The sequence below is a fragment of the Eucalyptus grandis genome, chromosome 1 (assembly GCF_016545825.1).
Source record: "Eucalyptus grandis isolate ANBG69807.140 chromosome 1, ASM1654582v1, whole genome shotgun sequence".
Classification (NCBI taxonomy): domain Eukaryota; kingdom Viridiplantae; phylum Streptophyta; class Magnoliopsida; order Myrtales; family Myrtaceae; genus Eucalyptus; species Eucalyptus grandis.
The window spans coordinates 25,461,699-25,480,853 of NC_052612.1; the positions used below are offsets into that span (position 1 = coordinate 25,461,699).

Sequence of the window (19,155 nt, forward strand, 5' to 3'; positions counted from 1 at the left end):
GATTGTTGTTGTTATTATTATTATTATTATTATTATTATTATTATTATTATTATTATTATTATTATTATTATTATTATTATTATTATTATTATTATTATTATTATTATTATTATTATTATTATTATTATTATTATTATTATTATTATTATTATTATTATTATTATTATTATTATTATTATTATTATTATTATTATTATTATTATTATTATTATTATTATTATTATTATTATTATTATTATTATTATTATTATTATTATTATTATTATTATTATTATTATTATTATTATTATTATTATTATTATTATTATTATTATTATTATTATTATTATTATTATTATTATTATTATTATTATTATTATTATTATTATTATTATTATTATTATTATTATTATTATTATTATTATTATTATTATTATTATTATTATTATTATTATTATTATTATTATTATTATTATTATTTTGTATTCCTTAAAATAACAAACTTACTCTTTCAAATTATATATACATCAACAATATGACATTGAGTAGCTAAATTATGAACACCGGTATATATCAAATATAATATAAGATAATGCAACAACGGAAATCTGGGCTGGGTTTCTACTTTCCAATTACATGGCCAAACTGCATATAACAGAATAGAAGCAGGGCGCAAGGGTTTAGAGTAGACAAAAATATAACATATATTATACATTATATAATACATATGATATGTAATATATATGATATAATATTATATAATATATGCAGGGTTGATCCAACACGCACCAAAAGTCTTAGGATTAAAAACCAACGCGCATAATGCAAAGTTTAGGGATCCCAAGACCAAAGATCGGCCCAATCCTCTTGGGAATCGAACATGCCTTAATTATAACACAAAATTTGTTATGATAACCTATCATTGTGATCCCTCACTTAAATGTGAATTTCTTAGGGTAGAAATCAAACCCACAATGATGGATACTTAAGCCGAAGGTATTGGAATGCATGGCTATTAGGACAATCCAAACCACACACGACTAATCATATTGTGATTTTTAAAATCTTTATAGAATGGTTTCATCATTTAGCACCTTGACGTTACATTTTCTTTTCAACTTTCCTATGGATGTTGCGACTTTCCTAATAGAGTGAACCACTAAAGGGAAAACTAATAGATTACTAAACTCAAAGACTAGCACCAACTCGTTCTAGTCTATATTAGCCACAACTTTCAAGATTTTAGTTTGATTATCTTAGGCTCCGTTCGTTTCACGGAAAATAACTTTCAGAAAAATATTTTCCAGATTTTCCGGTGTTCGTTTCACGGAAAATCAACTACTCAAGGAAAATGTTTTCCATCAATGGAAAAACTACCTTCAAAGATAAGGAAAATGTTTTCCACTTTTGAAAAGTGGAAAACATTTTCCATAACTTCTTCTACCTTATATATTTTCACCAACACATTTTTGTTTTATTTTTATGCTTGTTTTATTTTTTTATTTTTTTCCTTTTCATCTTTCTTCCTTAGCTTGGCCGGCGGCCGGCCCCGACGGCGGCCGGCGACCAGCCGCGGTCGCGAGCCAGCTCAAGCTCCGCCCCAGGCCGGCGAGGCTTCGCCTAGCCCGATCCGTGGAAGCCGAGCTCGGGCCTTGCCGGCTTGGGGCGGAGCTCGGCCTCGCCGGAGGTCCGGCGAGCCGCGAGCTCGCCGGATCGGCGACGGAGCTCGGGCTTGCCCGGATCAAGAGCTGAGCTCCGCCGCCATTCGGCGAGCTCACGGCTCGCCCAGCTCGACGAACCTCCGCGAGCTCGGGCGAGATCAGCCCGAGCCTTGATCTCGCCGGATCTAGTGACAAGATCTTGGTCGGTCGCCGGGCGTCGCCATCGTCGGGCGTGCAACGGCGAAGGAAGGAGGAAGGAGGAGGAAGAAGGAGGAGGAAGGAGGAAGGAGAAGGAGGAAGGAGAAGGAAAAGAAAAGGAACAAATAAAAAAAATAAAATTTTTGATTTTTTAAAATATAAATAATTAAAATTTTATTTTTTAAAAAATATAAAAAAATAAAACTAATGAACGGTGGAAAATAATAAAAAATTGTATTTTTAAAATACAAATTTTTTTGTCAATTAAAAATATTAAAATTCAATTTTTTGATAATTTTTCCTAAACAATTAAATTAGTTAACGAACAGTGGAAAATATTTTCCACTCAAAATTTAAGTTTCAACCGAACACCGGAAAATATAGTCATTTTCCTAGAAAATGACTTTTGGGAAAATGTTTTCCGGAGATGGCCCATTTTTCGAAATGAACGGAGCCTTAATAGGCAAAACAGTTTATCTAGGAGTCTTCCCTAATTAGTTATTGGTAAGTTAATTAGACACTTTACTTCCACGAACCAAAGAATCATGAATTCTGGGACTTAATTACGCTAGATAAATCTAAAGGCATATTGGTGTTTTTTTCTCTTTAATTTAAAAATATTTTGTAGACGGTTTTAGTTAATTTTAACTAAAGCTACTAGCATGCAAGAGATAATTACACGAGTGTGCAGACAATAATTTAACTACCAATAATCAAAGCAGTAAATAAATTGCAAGAGACAAGGCATAAATTAAGCAAGCAAAGCCCATCGATTGCAATGCATCGAAAGTTCTCTAAGATATTAACTAAAAAGCGCATGCATGCATGTACTAAACATGATTTTATACATATAACGACATCTAATCCTTTTTTTTTGTTATAAATATTAAACTATACGCAATTTCAACCTTCGTTTAACATGCATGAATTATTAACCTAATGACATGTGACATGAATTATCAATATGTATCATAATTCTAATGGTGGGCAAAAGAATTTAGGGAAATTTCCAAATAAGGATCCGGAGTGAATCTATTTTCTCAAATTAGGACCTAAAGTGAACCAATTGTTTCAAATAAAGACTCGAAGTGAATTTTGTGTCAAATAAGGATCCGGAGTGATCAAGTTAATATCTATTAAGGACCTTAGCTCACCAGTAGACATTTTCCAGCGATTAAAATATTGGCAATTTTGTTAGAAATTTGTCATTGGAAAAAAAAGGGAAAATTCTAAATTAATTAAGTTTAGGTTATTCGTTTAGATGTTTATGTTTTCTTATTTCTTCTCCATCAATGCTCCTCAACCAAATCGCTGCCTAGTCATTATTGTGACTCGATTCTCGTCGCTCCTCGCCTTGCTTGATTGGCGGAGAATTTGGGTCTCTGCAAACAAAGAAAGAAGCATCTGGTTTTTTTTTTCTTCTTGTTTTTGAATTCGTGCCTCAACCGGTGGAGAATTTGGATCCTCAACTTTGCGGAGGATGGGTATAAGGAATGGGGAAACTATAGAAAACCTAGGGTTTTTTTTTTTTTTTTTTGTTTTTGTTTTAGGATTTGTTAATTTTCCCTAGATTTTTTTTTGGACAAAATTGCCCAAACTCCGATTGTTAGAATGTCACATGCTTGATAGCTAGTGAATATTTGGCTGACCAACAAGCTCAAGTCCTTATTTGGAATTGATTCAACCACTTCGGATCCTTATTTGAGACAATAGGTCAATTTTTGGTCTTTATCTGACACAAAGTTTATTTCGAGTCCTTATTTGAGAAAATTGGTTCACTTCGAGTCCTTATTTGGAATTTTCCCAAGAATTTATATGAGCCTAAACATAAAATAATTAAATGATATATAAAATATGACATGGCAACGATGATATGGCAATTATGCAACTAACTTATATGATATGCATGCTACTTTTAGAAAAAAATCACAAAAAACTAAACTATGTACACTGTAACACTTTTACCCTTAACCTATTTTTGTGACATCAAAAACCCCGAATCATACCCACTATGACACATTTACCCTTTTTTTTTGGTGATATAAAAAATCCCAAACTTGTACAAACGAGATACATTGACCATCCGTCAAAGTTCCATAAAACATTTTTCAATGAAAACAAGCTCTTTTTTATTTTAACTAAGCCATCTAGCGCTTTTCGATGTTTATGTAGGTGGATTTTGAACGGTGCTTTTTGATGGAATCTTGATGGAGGATAAATGTATTACACAAGTATAAATTTGGAACTTTTTATGTCACAGACTAAAGTTCAGGGTAATTGTGTTACAATGGGCATAATTTGAGTTTTAGGTGGCCTTTTTCCTTTTTTTAAAAATGATTTTCTTTTAGATTAAAAAGAAAACTAATTAAAACATGGGATGACCTAATTTAGACTATGGAATAATTTAGGTTAAATCCTATTCTAAATTAGGTATGATAATTAACTACATGGTTCCTAGATATGTAGTTCTAACTAGGAAACTTATATGAATGCAAGTTATCATCACATGCAATACAACAATACTTTTGTATTTTTCAAAATTTGATAATTTACCAAATTAATGGCAGATATTCAAGCCCACATAATCGAAATCCACCATGACCAAAAATAGGAAACAAAAAGATAGTCGGGGATGCGAACTTAGGCCCTAAAGAACAAAACCTCAATTATTATGCACGACTCACCAAAGGAAATTTCCTAATTGGGATGCACCTAAATCTCAAATCTGTTAGGAACCACAATTTAGGTAATTGAATATTTGAATCAAACATAACTTAGAAAATTATTTGAATTGGATTACCAACTGAAACAAAGACCAAAGCGAGGGGGTTGCAAGGAAAATTTATGGTGGCAGAAATCGGCGAAGAATGGCACGAGGCAAAAACAACGATTGGGACTGTGAACATCACCAAGGGATCTCTAGATCTTTGATGCTCGCTTCCTTTGGTGAAGTTTAAGGACTAGGTGTTGTGGAGGTCTTCTTAAAATTTCATTGTATTTCGACTTAGAATGAACACATACTCATCATTTCTACGAGATCGCACCCGGAGCTCTCTAGTCTTGATCAATAAGTCCTACTTATTCGGTTTGCTCTTTCAAATATGTACTCTAGATATTTTCTCATTGATCCCACCAGAAAAACACAAGAACAATGTCTTAATGTACTCCTCACAAGGGGTGAGCATAGTTCAAGTAGGTAATTCACACCTTGTTCCCACTCACTAAGGACCAGTTCTTAGAAATGGGAAATGAGAAACGTCAATTGGTTTCATGGATCCACTCAAAAATAGGGCTATCGGTCCGGTCCGATTCTCAAATGGGTCAATGGAACTACTCCCCAATTCCTACAAAATTGCATTCATCAATTAATATCATGGTGAACCTAATTTCTATGTAGAGCATTGAAGCCTATTTAGCCTTAGATTTGAATTGAATTAAAAGCCATTGGTTTTGATTAAAGATTAAAAACCATGGTGTGGAACTAATTGACAATACTCATTAGCTGGGAACTTAATTTTCGAAGTCATGATGTGGTCCTCTTAGGGTTTCCTAACACCACAAACATATGGAGAATTAGACTCTACATTAAAAGTTTTAACCTCCATAGAAGTCAAAATCTATATTTTTTCAATGTCAACCTAATTTAATCACGAGAATGGCTGAGGAGAGACTTAATTATGCTCTTAAAACGAGTCATTGGCTCTTAATTTTGTATTATGATGACAAAGCATCGCAACACTCATAAACATCTCCAATTGGTCTCCCCCATCCTTTTTGTTTGTTTATTTTATTTTGATGAGAAAGTAAGTAAATGGATTATTAGAATGAACAAAAAGTAGGGGGTTAATCCTAGTACACATCCAAAAGACAAAATTAGTCAATAATATCCAATACTATAAATATAAATGTACAAATATATATTAGTAGAATAACTTCAAAATAATTGAGTAATTGAGTTGAAATTTCTTTTCTTAGATATATATGTATTGGTCCGGTCCGAGTGGGTGGGTGAGCGGTTCCACAGTCAGAACCAAAAACTAGACTGGTACTCACCAGTTCTAATAAGTTGGAATCGAAAACTGCATCGGTCTCCATGAAAACTGCTCGTTCTAGGCTAGTCTAGTCCAATTCCGAGCAGTTCAAACGGTTTCCAGGCGGTTCGAACGGTTTCCGATTCCTTTGCACACTCCTATTTCCCACGAAAATTTGATCGGGATTTGACGGTTAACGAATGATAACTTATTGATTTCGTGAAACTACGCTCTATGTATCTTTCTGTGTTCTCTTGTATCCTTTTTCTTTGCTATTGTATACTGCCAACCCGTTTTGTGAACCTCCAAAGTACATATTTATAGGCGTAAGGCCATGGTTTTTTAAAAAAAAAAAAACTCAAAATCCCTTACTTTCTTATCTTGGACTCTAGGAGATATACCCTAGCTTTAACCATAAGAAACTCTCTTGTTATCTGATATGATTTAAATTATGATAATATCAAGTTTAAGTTTATTTCTAATTAATCAATTTTCCAACTCGGCATCCCCAAACTATAGATTTCATCCATTCAAGGGACAATTGGCTTGGCCAAATTCTCATCTACGCAGACTTAGTCCAATTAATATAATTAAGTTCAGCATCTCCTTAAACCAACCCGTTAACTCTAATGCAATGTTATATGGGCTTAATTAAAATGCTCATAATATATATTGCAATTTAACTAATATTTTTATTTAGGGTTTGGGATCAAATTTTATATAATTAATTATTAAATGGGTAGTAAAAATTTAGGTGTCAATAATTGAAGGGATTGTCTTAAGTAAAGGGCAAGGCATTAATGACCCATGCAAGAATACGGAAGAAGAAGACTACTGAATGGTTTAGATTAAGTGTACCTGAGAGGAGATGTGATGTGTGGATGTGATATAATGTGAAGAAAAAAGAGGACAAGGAAATATAAACGTTCAGAGACTAATTTATATATTTGACCGATAAAAAATGATAATAATTTTTGCTATTAAGTTCGGGAAAAAAGTGATTAAAAGTAAAAGACGGACCTAAACAATTATCGGAGAAGAAGAGACAAGAGGATTGATTAACAATTATGTTCGGATGATAGCAAGAGCAATTTTTCTTTTAAATGTAATATAATATATATGTCCTAATACTCAAATCCCTAAAAAGCTCGCCATATTTGGAGAGATTAAATGTATATAAAAAATGAATAGACCAATTCCTCAAAATATTTTTCCCAATCACTCGCAATTATTTCTCAAACATGAGTGTGATTTTAGTATTCTTTATCTTTCTTCCAAATCTTTGTCCCTGAGTACTCTAGAATATCCTTAAAAGGCAATTTTAAAAACATTCTAAAATATTCTCTGCCATAAAATGTGAAATATACCTTGATCCAAGGAACTTTTTATCAATTTTCACCGATCTAATTAATGACAGATTGTGTTTTTATGGAGGTCTCTTTCCATCACCATGTAGGAAATCCAAGACTTGTCTCTACAATTTTAGGCATATACGGAAAGAAAACCTGGAGGCACACACGGGTGAGGAAAGCCTAATGATCAGGCCTACAACTTTAGGCTGACATGAAAAGAAATCCTGAAGGCACACGCGGGTGAGGCCAACTCCATCATCCAGACAAATATGAAGAAGAGCATCGCGTAAGCACTCTCTCGTTTTGTCACTGCTTGCAACAGCACTGCCTCAACCTCCAAAGCACTCCTCCTTCTTAGATACCTTCGCACCTGGACGCCATTCTCGTTCGCATTGAGATCGACACTGATACACACAAACACAAACATCTCGCATTTCTCTCCGGAAACTGCGCTAATGGCTCCTCCGTAAGAATCTCTAGCTCATGCGTTTTCGCTCTCTATCCTGCGAAACTAGAGCCGTTGTTCTTTTTTCACGATCCCTTGCTTGATCTTTTGTTTCGGTTCTGTGGCAGTGCCGTGGTTGAGAACTTGCCTCCTCCGTTGAACTCCAGCGCCTAGCAACCTCCTCTTTTCGATGGAACAACAAGGTTCGATTCTTCCTTTTTCCTTTAAGCGTCGTTCGAGTTGATTTGGTGTGTGTGATCACTGTTTAAATTGGAAAACAAGAGTTTGTGTTATGGTCTGCTTATGTTTGTATTCTCCGAATTTCCTGAAGGTTGTACATCTCTTACGTATGCCCATATGCTCAGCGCGTCTGGATCACGAGGAACTATGAGGTGAGTTCATTTTCTGTGATCATGTGCAATTTAACAAAAATCATACACGTTTTGTCCTTTTATATGTCCTTTAGTTCATTTTGATTTGCTTCGTGATTAGTTTCTGAATTGGGTTTATACCTGTGAGTTGCAAGGACTGCAGGACAAGATCAAGTTAGTTCCTCTTAATCTTCCGGACAGGCCTGCTTGGTACAAGGAGAAAGTCTACCCCGTAAATAAGGTGATTCTTCTTTCACTTTAGTGTCTGTCGTATGTTTTCAGATTAGTGCCGCGGATTCTCCACTTGACAGTGACTGTCGAAAGCCAAATTGGTTTAATTTAGGATTCCAAACAATTGCCGCAGGATTCCGGATTTTAGGGATTGGCTCCTTGTGCTACTAGTTTTCACGTATTCTTTAACGAAGCGTGGCTCAATTGTGATGTTTATTCTAGAAAATTTTGACTCCTAAGGGCAGCTGAATTTAGTTTATAGGAACTAAATTGGCTCCCGACTTGGTTTATTTGGCCTTTTTGATCTTTAAATTAAATGAAAAGGATAAGTTTTAGCCATTGATGATTTGATGGGTAGATATTGCTTTTCTCCTGCTGTAACTTATGATTAGGTCCCGGCGTTGGAGCACAACGGGAAAATCACTGGAGAGAGCCTAGATCTCATCAAATACGTGGACAGCAACTTTGAAGGGCCTTCTGTTTTCCCTGAGGTGAGCACTGGATAGCAAATGGGCATTTCTTTTCTTGCACATGACAACAGAACTAAGGGGCCGCTCTTTGTTACGTAGGGTCCAGAAAAGAAGAAGTTTGGTGACGAAATGTGGTCTTATGTTGATGAATTCTTGAAGATGGTCTACACTTCATTCAAGGGAGAAGGACCAAAAGAAAGTGGTAAGTCCTCTAAGCATTTTCTTTGATGATAGGTATCTCCATTACCATTAGTGAACTTCATCTCCTGCATCAGGATCTGCTTTCGATCATTTGGAGAGTGCTCTTGGCAAATTTGAGGATGGACCATTCTTTCTCGGACAATTCAGTGGGTATGTTGGCATTATCGCATTTGATAAGGGGCTCTTCACTTGGTTTTCCTTTTCTAGATGGGTTAAACAAGAGATCCGTTGATCCATGCAATTCATATGATGTGCCAACCAATCTTGGAGAAATAAATTTTTGCCTGATATGGGGCTATCAACATGTAATTCTTTTTGTGGTTGACTATTATTTAAGGTCTAATTTTGTGACTTCAGGTGGACATTGCCTACATCCCTTTTGTTGAAAGATTCCAAATCTTCTTATCTGAAGTGTGGAAGGATGTCATCACTGCCGGCAGACCTAAGCTAGCGGCATGGATTGAGGTATGGGAAGTAATCTAGTCTCTGGCCAGTGCTTGTTTTAAGTTCATTTCTATTCCATTTTGGACAAAATTCTTTCTTCCCACGAACAAAAGAAAGCCAAATTCCAAGAGTGATGCTGAGTAAAATGGTGAATCAGCGATAATAGTTCCAGGAAGTGTCTAGAGCAAACCTTTGGCCATGTTGAACCATTGTAGTGTGGAAGCATGTCTCCGGAGAGATTATTACCTGCGGAGAGGCAATTGTTATCTAAAGTCATCAAACGTGCTGTGTGGGATTTTCATTAATAGTCTCCATAGTTTTCTTGTAGAACCATATATAGAATAAGAGAGTCCTCATTCTCCACCGACCTTCAAATCGTTCACTGGTTGTGGTGACTACATTTTCTATGTAAATTGCATCCTCTCATGAGAGAAAACATGAATAAGTTACCTTTAGAGACCAATTAGTCTTACAGAACCTTGGTATCTAGTGTGCTTATACTACTTGGAAAATGGAAGGTCATATTGTTACTAGTTGCAGATTCAGCAGCTCTTCTCAATTTCATCTTACTCAAAAAATTATGCATTGATATTTCCTCTTACATCATCCCATGCAGGAAATGAACAAGATTGATGCTTACAAGCAGACAAAGACTGATCCTAAAGAACTTGCTGAATTCTACAAGAAGCACTTCACTGTAATGCTTCTAACCCAGATTCAATTTCATGTCACGAATTTTTCTTAACAACTTTCTTTCCTCTCTCAGGGACAGTGAGATTGTTTCTAGTCGCTAATCAGTTTTTTATTCAAATGCAGGCTCAGCAGTAAATGGAGTCATGACCATGCTAGGCTATTTATGAAGTAATAAGGGGAGTAAGAAGAGTTGAATGGCTTGATAATTGTTATACCTTATTTTGATGTTTCTCTAAGGCTAGTTGTGTTGTGTATCCTCTCTAGATGCAGCGGTGCTTCTTTTACAGCTTGGAAATGTAATCGGGATAGTACTTGCAATTTCACAAATAAAACAGATCATTTTTGAATCCTTTGCATTACAGTCTATCTTCTTATTGATGTTTCTTTTTCTATGGATCCTCGTCATCCTCTTCTTATGGAGGGGTTAGAATTCGCTCTGGCATTGTAGATTCCAAAAGCAATGACCTATGTGAGGATCTCTAAAGTACACAAGAGTATGCCCCTCAGAGTTGAAAGAGTCTGTTTCGAGCCTTTTTCCTTCACTTTCATCTTCTGGAATGTGCAATTGTATCAGCAAAATGGTAGGAAAAATAGAGGGAGAACGGTTTTCTTCCTCTTCCTTTGACCGGTCAAATTTAACAACCATATTGTCCTTCTTCTCGGTGAATTTGGACTCTAAAGATTTGATAGGCCAAACATTCTCCTGATCTTCTCATAGGTAGTCACTCAGGTAAAAGAAGTTCAACTAACTCCGACCGAGGAATCTGCCTTGGCACATGGATGCACGAAATTGTAATCCACTAAACAAAAACAGCATCCTTTGGGTGAAGAGTTACTACAATAGAGTCTAGAGTCTGGGAAGCTTCAGTAATTCACAACTAGAACTTTAAAGCAGTGAGCAAATAGGGGTCTACAAGAGCCACGTTCAAGTTGGGGAAAAGTTTTACAAACGCAGTTCTAGCATTGAAAGTGGTCTTGACTATCCTAATACAAGCATGTTGGTAGTCTAGGAACCGAGTATCGAGAAGTGTTGTGCGGGCTATTATTGAGACCTTTTCAACCATGAAAGATTCATTTGTCCTTGTAGTCATTTATAAAGAAATTCAAGAGGAATCCATAAACTGACAAAGTGTCCCCATTGAGTAGTTGGGATGGGGTGTTGGTCAAAGCGGGTTGAACGTATTCCTCGAGGCACTTTGACATATGGTGGATACGTTTTTTAATGGATGGGTGAAAAATAAGTGGGCTTAGCAAAGACAAAATATTGATTTAGGGTGATGAGTATTGGAGATTTTCTCATCTTCATTGTGGGAAGAAACTTTATAAAGAAATCAACCTTGGAGGTATTACATTTAAGGAAAGGAATAGGAGATTCTAGGGTAATAGGGACATTGATACATACAAGAGTGCAAGTTCAGACATGATGGAATGGATCTTCTCTTAAAACTAACGCATTACAAGGGATGCGGGAGTGTCGAGCTTTATCGATTACTTCTCAAGTTCAACCCCGAACTCCTCAATTGGTCTGATTAGCTTGTTTGGCTCTTTCATTTTGCCAACATCTTCTATAATTGATTGAATATTGAATTGACATGAGTTACCTTCTCTCTAACCTTCTCTACTCACTATTCTGTGAATTTTTTATTTGCCTATCATTTCTAAATTCCAAATTTTCTCTTGTATTTTTCTCCCTTTCTTCCATCCATTCTTTGTTACTATAGGGGTGTGCAACTGGATTGGGTATACCCGAGAACCGAACCGGCCTACTTTGAAAACATTATTGGGAATTGGTTCTCATTAAAATTAGTCTGGGACCGATTCCCAAAATTTGGAACCGATTTGAACCGGTTTGAGAACCGATTTTGAGTAATTACCCACCCAGGAACCGGTTCTTAGACCAATTTTGGAACTAGTTTAAGAACCGGTTTGGTACGTAAAAGTCCAAAACCCTATTTAGTCACACGGTGTTTTTCCTTTTAGCCCTCTTAGACACGCACGGCCCTCCTCCTTGATCATTCCTCTTCCTCGCTTGCTTCCCTCCCCCACCAACTCACTGTCGCACTGTCCATCGCCTGTTCATCGTCGCATCGTCCATCGTCAGCTCCCTCTCGCACCGTCCATCACCGCCAAATTCCTGTGATCCGATTCACACTATTGCAAAACCAACGGGGCGAGACCTGCCTCGCCAAGTACTGCTCCCCCTCAAGGATTCCAAGAAGCACAAGGTCGAGTACGAGATAGCCCCCCATTTGCTCAATTTTCCATTTGTTCCCCATTTCTCGGGGCCGAGTTGGCGTTTTACTTGGCTCTAATCTTTGTCTTCTCTTGTGTGCATGGTTTGATGGATTTCTAGGTACATCGGTTGGTGGTCAACATAGATTCCAAGTTCACCAATTTTGTCGAGGTTAGGAATCTTCAATCTTTTTTATCTCAAATTTGTTAGGCTCTTTTGTGCAAATGCGCTCCTTTGATAGGTTCTTCTTTCAGTTTTGTCGGTGGTGTCGACTGTTGCGATTGTTTATTTTTCTTTTTATCTTTAAGAATTATCTTAGCGTACTAAGTGAGCACGATGGAGTGTAGAATTTGGTGTGGGGGGAGGGAGCGGGGCCCTGAAATTTGCTGCTGACAGCCTCGAGCAGCAAGTTCGCAATTCTGCATTGTTGATTGACATCTAACTGTAGTTAAAGGGATTACGTTGTTTGGCATTTTGCCTATGTTGCATTTGCTTGTTTTTCCTCTTGTATTTTCCTTTTACTACAGTTCCATTATGGCGTGTTCTTCGCATATATGAGGCTAAGGGAGCAGGAGATAAGGAATCTGATGTGGATATCTGAATGTGTGGCTCAGAACCAGAAGTCGAGGGTTCATGACAGTGTTGTGTTCATATTTTAATTCATTTGGTAAGCAATTCATAAAGTGTCATTGGGGCTTGAGTGTGATCTTCTGTAAATTTCTTTCTATGTCACTTCCCATCCATGATTTTGAGCTGCAGAGGTTGGAAGAAAGCAATTACTACTACTGCTTACCTAAAAGACAGATGAATTACCATTGTCATTTTAGAGGATAGAACCTTGTGGATAGATGAACCGGTAATAAGTCTCGAATGCGTTGATTAGTTATTTGCTTGTGCCGCTAGTGATTGTTTCCTTTTCTCTGAGTTTACAGATCCCTTGTTCAAGTTTTGCTTGTTATCCTTTCGGAAGGGAAACATTTCAAGATATCCTTAGACTATAGTATCGGCAAAAGGGTATAGAGGAAATGCAACTTTTTAACTAATATTTTTAACAAGCTATAATGCTAGGATTAGCTATGTGTCTTGAAGGAAGATCTAGGCAATGCTTGAGTTGCAGCTGGTTTTGTTCACTATGTTGCGTGTTTCTAGGATCTTTTAGTAGGAGTTGAATTGAACTGAAACGATATGATGTTTGTGGTTAGAGTTGAGTCCAGTCTTATAATTATTAAATTCTCATACAACACATCGAACAGTAAGGAGGAGATTTAATAGAATGAAGATACATTCTTCCTCGGGTAAGAAGTTGGCCGAAAAAAAAGGAAAAAAGAAAACCGGTTTGATTCGCAATTGAGGCGAGTTGTTCATGGTTTCTTCATTGTAACATTAGTAGTTTCAATAAATAAAAAATAAAAATAAAAATGTAAAGAGTCCGTTTGTCTATAGAAAAATTGTTTTTAAAAATTATTTTTAAAAATTTTTGGTATTTGAACACGGAAAATTAGCAATTTTTTAAAAAAAAAAATGTTTTCAAATGGCTAAAAATATTAGACAAGGGGAAACCCTTCTACTAAAGGAAATATATGCGCAATGAGCTTTAAAAGTGTCGAGAATCATTTTCTCCCGTTGTCGGACCATCGGTTGGGATCACCGGGAGATAGGTCGCACCGAGAGTTTTTCGACGAGCCGAAAAATGGACCCGCCTCAATGGTGTTGCTTATTGCTGGCTGAGAAACAGGTCATTGGTTTTATTTCACGATGAAGCTGATACAAGAAATGTTGAACTTCTCTGAATTTTTAAGGCTCATTGGAGTCAAACTAGATGAAAAACTAGTACTCTATGCTGATATTCGCGTTGCTAGATTTGCCGATGAAGGCATGTAATATAGTAACCTTTTACCAATTCTTTCTTTAAGGAATTATTGGACTATGCCAACATCCTCTTACATTTAGTCTTTCTTCCGTATTCTTTTCCTTTTGTTTTGGCTAGTTCTTTTCTCCCTACTCATGTATGATTATATGCTTAATCCGATCTTTAATTCATTTGTGGCCCCTTTTTCTTTTTTTCGTTAGATTTATTGACTATTAGTTTGGTATGTCTGTGACATTATTTTGGGGCTTATTATTTAGTTTTTTTTTTTTGTCGGTTCTACTCTACTTCTATTCTAACTCTCGCTATCAGATTTTTGCCTTGTCTCATTGCAGGGTGTGGTAGTCGAAACCCACACTTAAAATTAATTCGTTCCCACCCCATGTGACAGCTTGAAAGACGGTCCTCGGACGTGCGCAAGGAAAGGGTTCCTCTCTTGTCCCACATCGCCTGGGGAGGGAGTTTTGGGCTAGCTTATAAGGTTTGGGTCCCTCTAACTATATATACGCATTTTCTTGGGGTAGTATGGGCTGCCCTGAGAGGAACAAAACCGTGAGGACTTAGTGTCCAAAGCGGACAATATGTGTACAGTGGAGACCCGGGACATTACAAGTGGTATTAGAGCCAACTCTTGACCGCGTCGACTCCCGACTGTGTGTGGGGCCATAGCAAGAATGTTGTTCCGACTCCCGACCTTGTGTGGGGCCACGACGAGGACGCTCTTCTATTAAGAGGTAGAGAGTGTGACAACCCGAGCGATGGTCCTCGGACGTGCGCAAAGAAAGAGGTCCCTCTCTTGTCCCACATCACATAGGGAGGGAGTCCTAGGCTAGCTTATAAGGTTTGGGTCCCTCTAACTATACATACACGTTTTCTTGGGGAAATATGGGCTGCCTTGAGAGGAACAAAACCGTGAGAACTTAGTGTCTAAAGCGGACAATATGTGTACAGTGGAGACCCGGGACATTACACCTCAACCCCCCCTGAGAAGGTGGGGATTCGAACCCCCCACCTCTCCCTTCCATGTTGGAAGGGTAGCCACTTGGGGTAAATCCCAGTGGTTGGCTTATTTAGCTGCAGTAATTTTTCCTTTTTAAGTTAGAATTATCTACAAATTCTTTGGTATGCTTGTAACGTTATTTCAAGGCTCCACCTCAAAGTTCCTTTTTTCTTTTCATGTATATAGAATTGACTAAACCAATGAAGAAGTAATTAATGATGTGAAAAGTGCTCCATTGTCCTCACTTGTAAATGAGAAAATTTGTTTCATGTGCTTTTATATTGTTTTGTGTTTATTTTCGTTTTGCTTAACTAAAAAAGAAAAAAAAGAAAAAAGAAAAAAGAAAACCTCTTAGACTTCGGAATTAACCTTGAAACCCCTGAGAGTTTCTTTATGGCGTTGTGAAATCAATAGCAAATCTAGATTAATTTATTAGAAGGAATTTTATATTCTTTAAGTGCAACCATTTGTTTCGTGTATAATTTGTTTTTAGTAAAATCTCGACATTGTTGTATAATTTGTTTTCAATTGATGGATCAAATCAAAAACATATTAACAGAAGTGGATGGACATAATGAAATGAGTTTGCTTATGGAATTATCATTCCATGGAGCTAATGAAGTAGAGTTTGTGATTGTGGGTGCGATAAACAAGGTGAGATAACCTAACTCTCATCCTCATTTGAGTAAAAAGCGAGCTAATTAATCAGAGGTTTGGGATAATTTTTCTAGAATCATAGATGAGAAAACACAGAAAACAATTAGGGTGAAGTGCATTCACTGTTGGATTGAGTATGTGTATAATGTTGATCATGAAACGTTCGGAAGCACTTGAGAAAGTGCAAAAAGTATCCTCATACAGATAAAAAAAACAAATGTTGTTTGCACCATGGAACAAAGATGTGGCTGGTGAGGCAGGGGAAAATACTACTAGTGGTGATAGCGTCTTAATGATGTGGAAGTTTTATCAAGAACGTTGTAGGCACATGCTTGCTTAGATGATTATTATTGATGAACAACCATTTTCCATGGTTGAATGTGTTAGGTTTTGCAATTTTGTTATTGAATTACAACATTTTTTCCAATATCTTTCACGATTTACAGTGATTAAAGATTGCATGGAGTTATATCTGAGTGAAATAATTTGTTTGAAAGCTTATTTTGGTAAGCTTAAATCTGGGATTGCACTCATGACAAATATGTGGAGTTTCATTCAAAACTTGAATGATTTATGTCTCACTGCACATTTTATGGATGAAAACTAGTAGTTACATAAAAAAAGAAAAATCAATAATTTTTTGGTGATGCATAGTTACAAGGGTATGGAGATTATGAAAATGGTGGAGGAATGCATTTGTGACTGGTAAATAGAAAAAGAGATGTTTACAATAACTGTGGATAATGCTAGTTAAAATGATATGGTCATTGGTTATTTGAATAAAAAAATTTCAAGAGAAGGTTTTTTGATTTTGAATGGCGATATTTTACATATGAGGTGCACTACATATATACTTAACTTGATAGTAAGAGACGGATTAAATGAGGTGCGTGATTCTATTACACATATTAGAAACATACTTTGGTATGTGGGGAGTTCTCCGGCGAGAGCTAAGACATTCCAATTTTGTATTAAGAGTGATAGATGTTCATTCTATCTTGATGTTGCCATTAGATGGAACTTCACTTACATGATGGAAGAAGATGATTTATCTTTCCTAAGGGAGATTGGTAATGATTCTCCTCAAAATGAAGATTAGGAAAATGCCATCATTCTTTCTAAATCTCTGAAATGGTTTTATGATGCAACCGAAATGATGTCAGGAAGTTCATATATTACTTCAAATGTTTATTTTGATGGATAGTTATATTGTATAAATATTTGAACAATGCGTCGAATTCTTTGGACCCCAAAGCTTCAAGCTATGGGCATAGAAATGAAAGAGAAGTTTGATAAATATTATGGGAGTCTAGATAAAATAAATATGATGGTGTTAATTGTGGTTACGTTGGATCCTACAAAGAAGTTGAATTATATGAAATCCTGTTTTGAACAAATTTATGATGATGAAGCGAAAATTGATGAAATGTATCATAACGTGAAGGTTGCCTTGGAGCGTTTGTATAAATTTTATGAGCAATCCTTGTTGGTACTTCTCGTAAAGAAAATTTTGATGGTTCAAGTGTGAGTAATAGTAGTAGTGCTTCCAATGCCGATATCTATGATAATGAGTGTGAAATCCATGCTTGGCATAAAAGTTTTCTTCACGCGAAGAATAGTGTTGGATGAAAACAAATCTGAGCTTGATTGGTATGTTGAAGCTGAAAGTGAAGATGTCTTTAATCTCGACTTTTTGATGTGATGGAAGAATACTTGGTCAAAGTATAAAATCTTATCTTTGATAGTTCGGGATGCTTTGTATATTCCCATGACTATTGTTACTTTGGAGTCGACTTTTAATACATCGGGACGTGTATTTGATGGCTCTCGAAATTCTTTGACTCCTAGAGTGGTGGAAAGGTTGATTTGTACTCAAGATTTGTTGAAAGTTGCTCGTGTGCCAATTAATGTTGAAAAGTGCATTGAGAATGCAGAAAAGTTTGAGACAGGTAAGTCATATATATTTCTTTCTATCTTGTAATTCATTATAACTATCTATTGAGTGAACCTTTTATTTAATTGCTTTTTCGATTTTTAGATTTGGATTGTCTAACCAAAGATATTATCATTGGAAAATAGACTTCATTTTATGGAAACTCCGATTTTGTGATAAGTAAATAGATTTTACCAAACCATAACTTTTGCATATGTCTCTAGAGCATGATTGTTTGTTGATTTTTCTTTATGTATGAATTTCAGGTCTTTGTTAGAGATTTTGAATCACGTGGATTGACTCACAAAATTTCACTTTTGGAGGAGTAGTTATGCTTGCAGCAAATATTTGTTAACCATTTGTTTGTTGCTGATGTTTATGCAATGTTAGGATTTTTGTTTTGCTCTATGTTTTTGTTTATGATAATTAGCCTTGTGGATTATTAGTTTTTTGTTTAGTCAAAAAGTTATTGTACTTATTGATTACGAGTGCTTAATGTTTCAATACAAATTAGGAGGATTATGTTATTTTCTTGCGTATTAATGTAAAATTCGAAACCGTATAAGATATTGGACGATTGCTCTAGCGAAAATAGGGTTGACTTTGGAATCATATCGGAAAAACATAGTGGTTTGGGTACAGGGTCGAGTACAAGATCTAAGTTCATAACTTACCCACCCTGGATCTGATCACTCCTACTTCACATCAGAGATGGATTCGTTTTCTATTTGTTTTATTTTGTTTATGACATGTTTAAACATGTTAAGTTGTACGGGTCAAACATGCCATTTGTGTCAACACATCACATTTAAAAATATTTAAGTCTATACATGTCTAAACACAATTTTACCTATTTATATGCTAGAATTCTTTTCTTAGACGTAAGCATGTCATATTGGGTGACCTGCAGTAAATATGTTGTGCTTGGGTTTCAAAATTACAACAAGATTAATAAACGCTTCCTATTCAAGCTAGACTTAATTTGGGATGACTTTATCACTATATATATACAAAAATTGTCGGTCCAAGTATGATTCGATCACTAAGGGGCTGTTTGTTTAAATTTGTTTCTGTTCCTCGTAGCACAAATTTTTGTTCTTTTGTTCTGGGGAACAAAAAAAGAACATAAATGCATTTGTTTACACTTTTGTTCCTGGGAACAGATTTGAAACATAAACAAGAAGTAGAAAAAAATTATTTCTTGTTCCTGGGAACAATTATGAGAAACACTTCTTCTTTTTTTTCTCCTTTTTCTTTTTCTTTTTTCTTCTTTTTTGTTCTTTGGCCGGTCGCCGGCCATGGATGATGACCGACGACCGGTTATCGAGGGTTGGCGACCCACCGAGGCGTCGCCTAGACAATGGCGAGGCTTGGCTGTCGGCCCTCGT

At 36.0% G+C, this 19,155-nt stretch overlaps 1 pseudogene; it reads left to right on the forward strand.

Moving 5' to 3' along the window:
- The first annotated feature begins 7,677 nt into the window (after nucleotides 1-7,677).
- Nucleotides 7,678-10,212, forward strand: LOC104455035 (annotated as a pseudogene).
- Nucleotides 10,213-19,155: the final 8,943 nt, after the last annotated feature.